Below are 8,094 nucleotides of genomic sequence, written 5' to 3'. Positions count from 1 at the left end.
GTTGGGTCAGCAGCGCAAGCATTCAACAACTCGCACCGATCTAATAGAAAATTATTACTTACCAATAATCCCCAAATATGACCCTTCCCTTCCCCTCAACAACCAATGGTTCCAATACTTAAATCTGCAACAAAGTCAAAAATAGCTGGAGAAACTCAACAGGGGTCCGGTGATCTGATATGATTTGATTTATTTTGTTGTCAGGTGTACCTAAGTACAGTGAGTAGATTTGTTCAGAACCCTTTCCACCCAAACTTGACCATTCAGATCCACATGTGAACCTTGACCCCGCCATCAATCAAGTCGCAAAGGGGGGGAACGTGGTCATAGGCGGGTCACGTGACACAAACACACAGCCACAGCCGCGCCTGCGCCTTCTGCACCGCACGCGGCGTTCCCCGGAGCGCCTATCGACGTCACTGAGGACGACCAGCAAACTGCACATGCGCAAAAAAATACACGGACCAAGGCCGTCAGTTCCCGCCCTGCGCATGTGCAACGCCCCCCCCGTCCCGGGGAGGCCACGTGGGCGGCCGTTGAGCGCGGGCTTTTTCAAATTCCAACCGTGGCGCCTCCGTTTTCCCCCCCCCAATAGCCGGGCGGGGCGGAGTTCCATCGTCCCCCTCCCCCGCACCCACACACAGACACAGACACAGACAGACGGAGAGAGCCCAGGAATTGAGAGGATAACAGACGACGGTGAGAGTGAACGGGAGCGGGGGAGGGGGGGGGGGAAGGAGGGGTTGAGGAACGGTCGCTGATTGGGAGTCGGCCGTTGGGGGAGGGGAGGGGAGGGGAGGAGCGTAGTGCGCCTGCGTGCTCCACTCGCGTTCACCCTGCCCGGTCCGCGTCAGGGCGTTTCCCCGCCCCACCCCCCCCGTGACGTCATCGGGGAGGCGGAGCGGCGCTGACGTGGAGGATGGGCGACCCTAGTGGACAGAGCTGGAAGTGCAGCCAGTGTGCCCCACCCCACAACTCCCCCCAACTCCCCTCCAGCACCAAGCTTCCTGACCAAGGTAGTGCCTCCCTCCTCCGGGCACTACTACAAGCCCATCGGCTACCCGCCCCCCCCCCCCCCCGTTAAAACAAAAGCCATCCCTTATTCCCAATTCCTCCGCCGCGTCTGTTCCCAGGATGACCAATTCCACCACGGTCACCTCCTTTCCACAATCGCAACTTCCCCTTCCCACGTGGCCGACGATGCCCTCCCGCGCGTCTCCTCCACTTCGTGCACCACCGTCCTCGAGCCCCACCTCTCCCAACGCAACAAGGACAGAACCACCTCACCTTTCCAACCCCAGCCGACCTCCGCCTGCATCGCATCACCTTCCGCCACCTCCGAACGGACCCCACCACCGAAGATGTAGGTTAGCGCCTGCTGCCTCACAGCAGCAGGATCCCAGGTTCGATCCCAGCCTCGGGGGCGACTGTCTGTGTAGAGTTTGCACATTCTCCCCGTGTCTGCGTGGGTTTCCTCTGGGTGCTCCAGTTTCCTCCCACAGTCCAAAGATGTGTAGGCTAAGTTGGATTGGCCATGCTAAATTGTCCCATAGTGTTCAGGGATGTGTAGGTTAGGGTGGATTGGCCGTGCTAAATTGTCCCATAGTGTTCAGGGATGTGTAGGTTAGGGTGGATTGGCCGTGCTAAATTGTCCCATAGTGTTCAGGGATGTGTAGGTTAGGGTGGATTGGCCGTGCTAAATTGTCCCATAGTGTTCAGGGATGTGTAGGTTAGGGGGGATTGGCCGTGCTAAATTGTCCCATAATGTTCAGGGATGTGTCGGTTTTGGTGAATTGGCCGTGCTAAATTGTCCCATAGTGTTCAGGGATGTGTAGGTTAGGGTGGATTGACCGTGCTAAATTGTCCCATAGTGTTCAGGGATGTGTAGGTTAGGGTGGATTGGCCGTGCTAAATTGTCCCATAGTGTTCAGGGATGTATAGGTTAGGGTGGATTGGTCGTGCCATATTGTCCCATAGTGTTCAGGGATGTGTAGGTTAGGGTGGATTGGCCATGCTAAATTGTCCCATAGTGTTCAGGGATGTGTAGGTTAGGGTGGATTGGCCGTGCTAAATTGTCCCATAGTGTTCAGGGATGTGTAGGTTAGGGTGGATTGGCCGTGCTAAATTGTCCCATAGTGTTCAGGGATGTGTCGGTTAGGGTGGATTGGCCGTGCTAAATTGTCCCATAGTGTTCAGGGATGTGTAGGTTAGGGGGGATTGGCCGTGCTAAATTGTCCCATAATGTTCAGGGATGTGTCGGTTTTGGTGAATTGGCCGTGCTAAATTGTCCCATAGTGTTCAGGGATGTGTAGGTTAGGGTGGATTGACCGTGCTAAATTGTCCCATAGTGTTCAGGGATGTGTAGGTTAGGGTGGATTGGCCGTGCTAAATTGTCCCATAGTGTTCAGGGATGTATAGGTTAGGGTGGATTGGTCGTGCCATATTGTCCCATAGTGTTCAGGGATGTGTAGGTTAGGGTGGATTGGCCGTGCTAAACCGTCCCATAGTGTTCAGGGATGTGTAGGTTAGGGTGGATTGGCCGTGCTAAATTGTCCCATAGTGTTCAGGGATGTGCAGGTTAGGGTGGATTGACCGTGCTAAATTGTACCATAGCGATCAGGGATGTGTAGGTTAGGGTGGATTGGCCGTGCTATATTGTCCCATAGTGTTCAGGGATGTGCAGGTTAGGGTGGATTGACCGTGCTAAATTGTCCCATAGTGTTCAGGGATATGTAGGTTAGGGTGGATTGACCGTGCTAAATTGTCCCATTGTGTTCAGCGATGTGTAGGTTAGGGTGGATTGGCCGTGCTAAATTTTCCCATAGTGTTCAGGGATGTGCAGGTTAGGGTGGATTGACCGTGCTAAATTGTCCCATAGTGTTCAGAGATGTGTAGGTTAGGGTGGATTGGCCGTGCTAAATTATCCCGTAGTGTTCAGGGATGTGTAGGTTAGGGTGGATTGGCCGTGCTAAATTGTCCCATAGTGTTCAGGGATGTGTAGGTTAGGGTGGATTGGCCGTGCTAAATTGTCCAATAGTGTTCAGGGATGTGTAGGTTAGGGTGGATTGGCCATGCTAAATTGTACCATAGCGTTCAGGGATGTGTAGGTTAGGGTGGATTGGCCGTGCTAAATTGTCCAATAGTGTTCAGGGATGTGTAGGTTAGGGTGGATTGGCCGTGCTACATTGTACCATAGTGTTCAGGGATGTGTAGGTTAGGGTGGATTGGCCGTGGTATATTGCCCCATAGTGTTCAGGGATGTGTAGGTTAGGGTGGATTGGCCGTGCTAAATTGTCCCATAGTGTTCAGGGATGTGTAGTGTAGGGTGGATTGGCCGTGCTAAATTGTCCCATAGTGTTCAGGGATGTGTAGTGTAGGGTGGATTGGCCGTGCTAAATTGTCCCATAGTGTTCAGGGATGTGTAGGTTAGGGTGGATTGGCCCTGCTAAATTGTCTCACAGTGTTCAGGGATGTGTAGTGTAGGGTGGATTGGCCGTGCTAAATTGTCCCATAGTGTTCAGGGATGTGTAGGTTAGGGTGGATTGGCCCTGCTAAATTGTCTCACAGTGTTCAGGTTAGCTGCATTATTCAGGGGTAAATTTGGGATAGTAGGGTAATGGCTCAGGGTAGATTACTCTGGAGGGTCATTGTGCACTTGTTGGGCTGAAGGGGCTGTTTCCACACTGTAGGGATTCTATAAAAGACATTTAGAAAAAACATGGTGATGAATAATTGATTCCCCAGCACAATCCCATGAGGGGTACCTGTCTGCGAAACAGAAGACCTGTACATTATTTCTATGTAACAGGCTGGAGAAGGGGATCATGCAGCTCCGTCCTGTTCCTACGTAACAGGTTGGGGAAAGGGATGAATTGCCTCCTCTTGTTCCCATGTAGCAGGCTGGACAAATGGGCTTCCTTTTCCAAATGTGGGCAAAATGCAAAATCCAGAAAAATGAGGTTTTTTGAGAGCGTGGTGGGAATGTGGAATTCACCCCTTGTGTTAAATGAGGCTAAAGTGGAGGGTGGTTGGATTCAGGCAGAGTAAGAAATGAAAGGAGGTCTCTGTGAAATGTTAGCACCCCACATCAGTACTGATACCAGGGAGACGGAACTGGACCATTGACACGGCTCTGCTGCTCTCTGAATGTTTCCTGTATAATGACAGGGATTGCTAACGTTTTCTCCACTTTTGTCTGTTGCAGTCCATGTGAGCTTCCAGACAGACTGAACCAGCCATGTCGTCGAAAGGTTTAAGTGGAGAGCTGAGTTCCTTAGGAGTAAGAGTCTATTCTCTTCTGTTCAGTTATGTAAGATGTTCTGATGAATAGCATAAAATGTTTCTCTGACTTGAGGATTGTACTCCTCAAAGACCCTCCTGCAATGTCAACTCCAACTTCATCCAAGCCATAATGCCTGATTCCTGCCTCATACCTAAATTCCAATCTCCTGTCACTTAGCAGCCTCACTATCTGGTCTTGCCCCCACCTGCATTCACATTAAAACTCCCATCCTGTTTATAAATGCTTGTTTTCCCATCTGCAACCAGCTCCGGCCATATCGGACAAGTTCTGAACGTTTTGGTTCTTAGGTTCTGACCTTTCCTCCCATCTATAAATCCCCTTCCTACTGCCAACAAACCCGTCCGAAACTCTCTTGGCCCTCTTTCGTAGGATTTTCTCTCTTCAGCCTCTGCCTTGCTAGTTATAGTTAAAAAAAATCACACAACACCAGGTTATAGGCCAACAGGTTTACTAGGAAGCACTAGCTTTCAGAGCACTGCTCCTTCATCAGGTGGTTGTAGAGCAGGACCATACGACACAGAATTCCTAGCAAAGATTACAGTGTCATGCAACTGAAACGATATATTGAACAAACCTGGATTGTTGTTAAGTCTTTTCATCTTTTAGAATGGGTTGCAGGTTTCAGTTCATTAATATGTAAATCTCAGAACTTCGTTTAAGCCACCTTCTCGAGATAACTTAAGGTTTTATAACAAAAGGTCACACCTCAGCTCAGACAATGTATTAAAGGTGTGGGCTGAGAGTCTGGCTGTATCCCAGTCTTGAGTTAGACTGGTTCTATTTCCAAAGTGGAATTTACAGAATGTGACATGGATTTACTGTCTGCATTGGCTGCCTGCAGATTGTGCATGTTTTGAGCAAAATAGAATGTATCGACAAATATAATTCTGCAAATGCAAATTCACCCCATAGACTTATGTGTGTTTGCGCGTGCATGAGAGAGAGTGAGAGTGCACATGAGTGTGTTTGGGTGTGTGAAAGCTTCGTAAAGTATATGTCTCGGTGTGATGGGAGTATAAGCCTATGAGAGGGTATGTGCGTGGGTGTGAGTGTGAGGGTTGTATGTATGTGTGTATGAGTGAGAGAAGGTCTGCGTGAATGTGAGAGTATGTAAGAATGTGTGTGTATGTGTGCATTTGTGTATATGAGAGAGAGAGAGACAGAGAGTGTGTATAGTGTAGTGGGGTCACCTGTAGTGTGACATGAACCCAAGGTCCCAGTTGTGGCCATCCTCATAGGTACCGAACATGTCTACCCAGGGGGATGGCCTCAACTGGGACCTGGGGTTCATGTCACACGACAGATGATCCCACTACACTATTTTCTCTCTCTCTCTTTCTCTCTCTCTTTCCCGCTCTCTCTCTTTCTCTCTTTCCCTATCTCTCTCTCTCTCTCATGTACTCACACACTCACGCAGACCCTCTCTCATACACACTCTCTCTCATATACACATACATACAATCCCCACACTCACCCACGCACACACCATCTCACAGGCTTATACTCCATTACACCCACACACACAGACACACATTACCAAACTTTTACACATGCAAACACGCTCTCTTATGTGCACTCACGCTCACACACACTTTCTCTCTCTCTATCGCTTTCATGCAAACACACATAAGTCGTGAGTGTGTGTGTGAGAGAGAGAGAGTGTGAGAGAGTGTGTGTGTGAGAGTGTGTGTGTGTGTGTGAGAGAGAGTGTGTCTGTGAGAGTGTGAGTGTGTGTGTGAGAGAGAGTGTGAGTGTGTGAGAGTCTGTGTGTGTGAGAGAGTGTGAGTGTGTGTGAGAGAGAGAGAGTGTGAGAGTGAGTGTGTGTGTGTGTGTGAGAGAGAGAGTGTGTCTGTGAGAGTGTGAGTGTGTGTGTGAGAGAGAATGTGTGTGAGAGAGAGTGTGAGTGTGTGTGAGAGAGAGTGTGAGTGTGTGTGAGAGAGAGAGTGTGTGTGAGAGAGAGAGTGTGAGTGTGTGTGTGAGAGAGAGTGTGGGTGTGAGAGAGAGAGTGTGTGAGTGTGTGTGAGAGAGAGTGTGTGAGTGAGTGTGTGTGCGTGAGAGAGAGAGTGTGAGTGTGGGTGTGAGAGAGAGAGAGAGTGTGAGTGTGCGCGTGCACATGTGTTGGGAACGGGAGCAAGAGATCAGGAGCTTGATGGGACACGGCTGCGGTGTTAAGTAAATAGTATGTGAGGCAGCAGAGTGTGTGCGTGCAGGGCTGTGGCAATTACCCTGACAGAGTGGAAAAGTTCTTTGACCTTCCTGTACTGCTGGCCACTCCTCTGCACAGAGCTGGGTAAGCAAGCTTGGACCAGGCTGTCAGTGCCCTGTTGGCATGGCCTCCTCTGCCAGTTCTCTATGCCACCAGGACATCAGGTCCCTGTCGGAGTATTGTGATGCCATCTTCAGAATGACTGTGCGTCACCATGCAGTGCAGCGTCAGAGTGCCAGAGCTCATCTAGGTGCTTTGTTCTACTGCACATACAGCAGCGATGGTGGTCGTTTGACCAAGTGGGATGGCACGTAGTAAGCTGGGGCGAGAATCAGACCAAAGGGGGTGTCATAGGTGAACCCCAACATGGGCCAGGCATCACTGACTTTCACCCGTACCGAGGTCCCTGCAGCAGAAACAAGAGTTAGGGGAAATGGAGGCTGTTGGCATGGGATAGATATCAATGAGGTGGGTTCAGCATTGTATATCGACAGAACTCTAGGTCTCACTGTGAGAAACCTTTCAAAAAGCCAATGCAACTGACCAAATCACAGCAAAACATTCAGCCACGTGTTTTGAGCCAAAGACACCCTTATCTGGAAAAAATAATATCTCATGAGCAATGTGCGCCCACACATGGTCAAAATGTTCATTTATGAACCTGAACTCTGCAGATCATGCTTTGGTTTTTTGATTGTAACCCTCTTGTTTACATCTTCTTGCAAATGGCCCCCTCCCTCCAGAAGGCTCAGTGTACAAAGTAACATTGCTGTTTTCTGCTGCTGTGGCTGACAATTAATTTTATAAACATCTCTGATCACAGGTCACGCAGATAATGCTCGGAGTTATCCAAGTAACATTTGGAGTTCCCTTCTTCTTTGCGACAAGTAATACCTTTGGATCAAACATCGCCACGCCCTTTTGGACGGGGATATGGGTTTGTTGATAGTTTTGCGGTTAGTGATGTTTCTAGGGTAGAACTCTCGAATCTTTTCTCTCCTTGTGCATTGGCATGGTCGGAGGGGGAGGGGGAGGGGGTGCTTTGGAACAGAGAGGACCTTTGGGAAACGCTTACATGAGAAAGGGGTCCGACAGCGCAACGATGGGGAAACTAAGGCAAGGAGAGACGTGGTGTGGGCGTCAATACAAGATCCCTGTCACTGCCCTCCCACACTGGAACAGGAAGTTGGTGCTGCTAATTACACTGTTCTGGACTGGTCCATACTGTCTCCAGGATACTCACTGGACATGGCACTCACCACCCCCTCACCCACCAGTGACACCTAAAAGCTGGCATTGAGTTAAAAATCCCTGCCAAGTGAGATGGTGATCGAGACGAGAAAGGTGACCAAAACAGCTTGTAAGAAACGAGATTGTGACTGACACTGCGATTGTCTGTGGGGTGAGAGCTCCATCTGCAGTTTGGCACGTGCTTGTCGAGAGTTAGAAATTCCACTGAAGAGAATCTGAGGTGTTAAACGTGGTCTCAGTGATCGTGTCCACAGTAACTGGCACCAACTGTCCGAAACTTGCATCGCCCAGTGTGGCCAGCATGTGTCCACAGACCTGCAGTGACACGGCACAC

The 8,094-nt window shown here is 49.9% G+C and overlaps 1 long non-coding RNA gene across 1 annotated transcript; it reads left to right on the top strand.

Moving 5' to 3' along the window:
• Nucleotides 1–565: 565 nt before the first annotated feature.
• On the top strand, nucleotides 566–7,459 carry LOC148138446 (uncharacterized). The gene is made up of 3 exons (XR_015753981.1): nucleotides 566–699; nucleotides 4,205–4,279; nucleotides 7,333–7,459. It is a non-coding gene; the product is annotated as an uncharacterized LOC148138446 (long non-coding RNA).
• Nucleotides 7,460–8,094: the final 635 nt, after the last annotated feature.

This window comes from Chiloscyllium plagiosum, unplaced genomic scaffold (assembly GCF_037043375.1).
Source record: "Chiloscyllium plagiosum isolate Xiang-an unplaced genomic scaffold, Cpla_swu_hap1 HiC_scaffold_40, whole genome shotgun sequence".
Lineage (NCBI taxonomy): Eukaryota > Metazoa > Chordata > Chondrichthyes > Orectolobiformes > Hemiscylliidae > Chiloscyllium > Chiloscyllium plagiosum.
The sequence above is the reverse complement of the archived record's forward strand: the minus strand, read 5'-3'. Positions and strand labels throughout refer to the sequence as shown.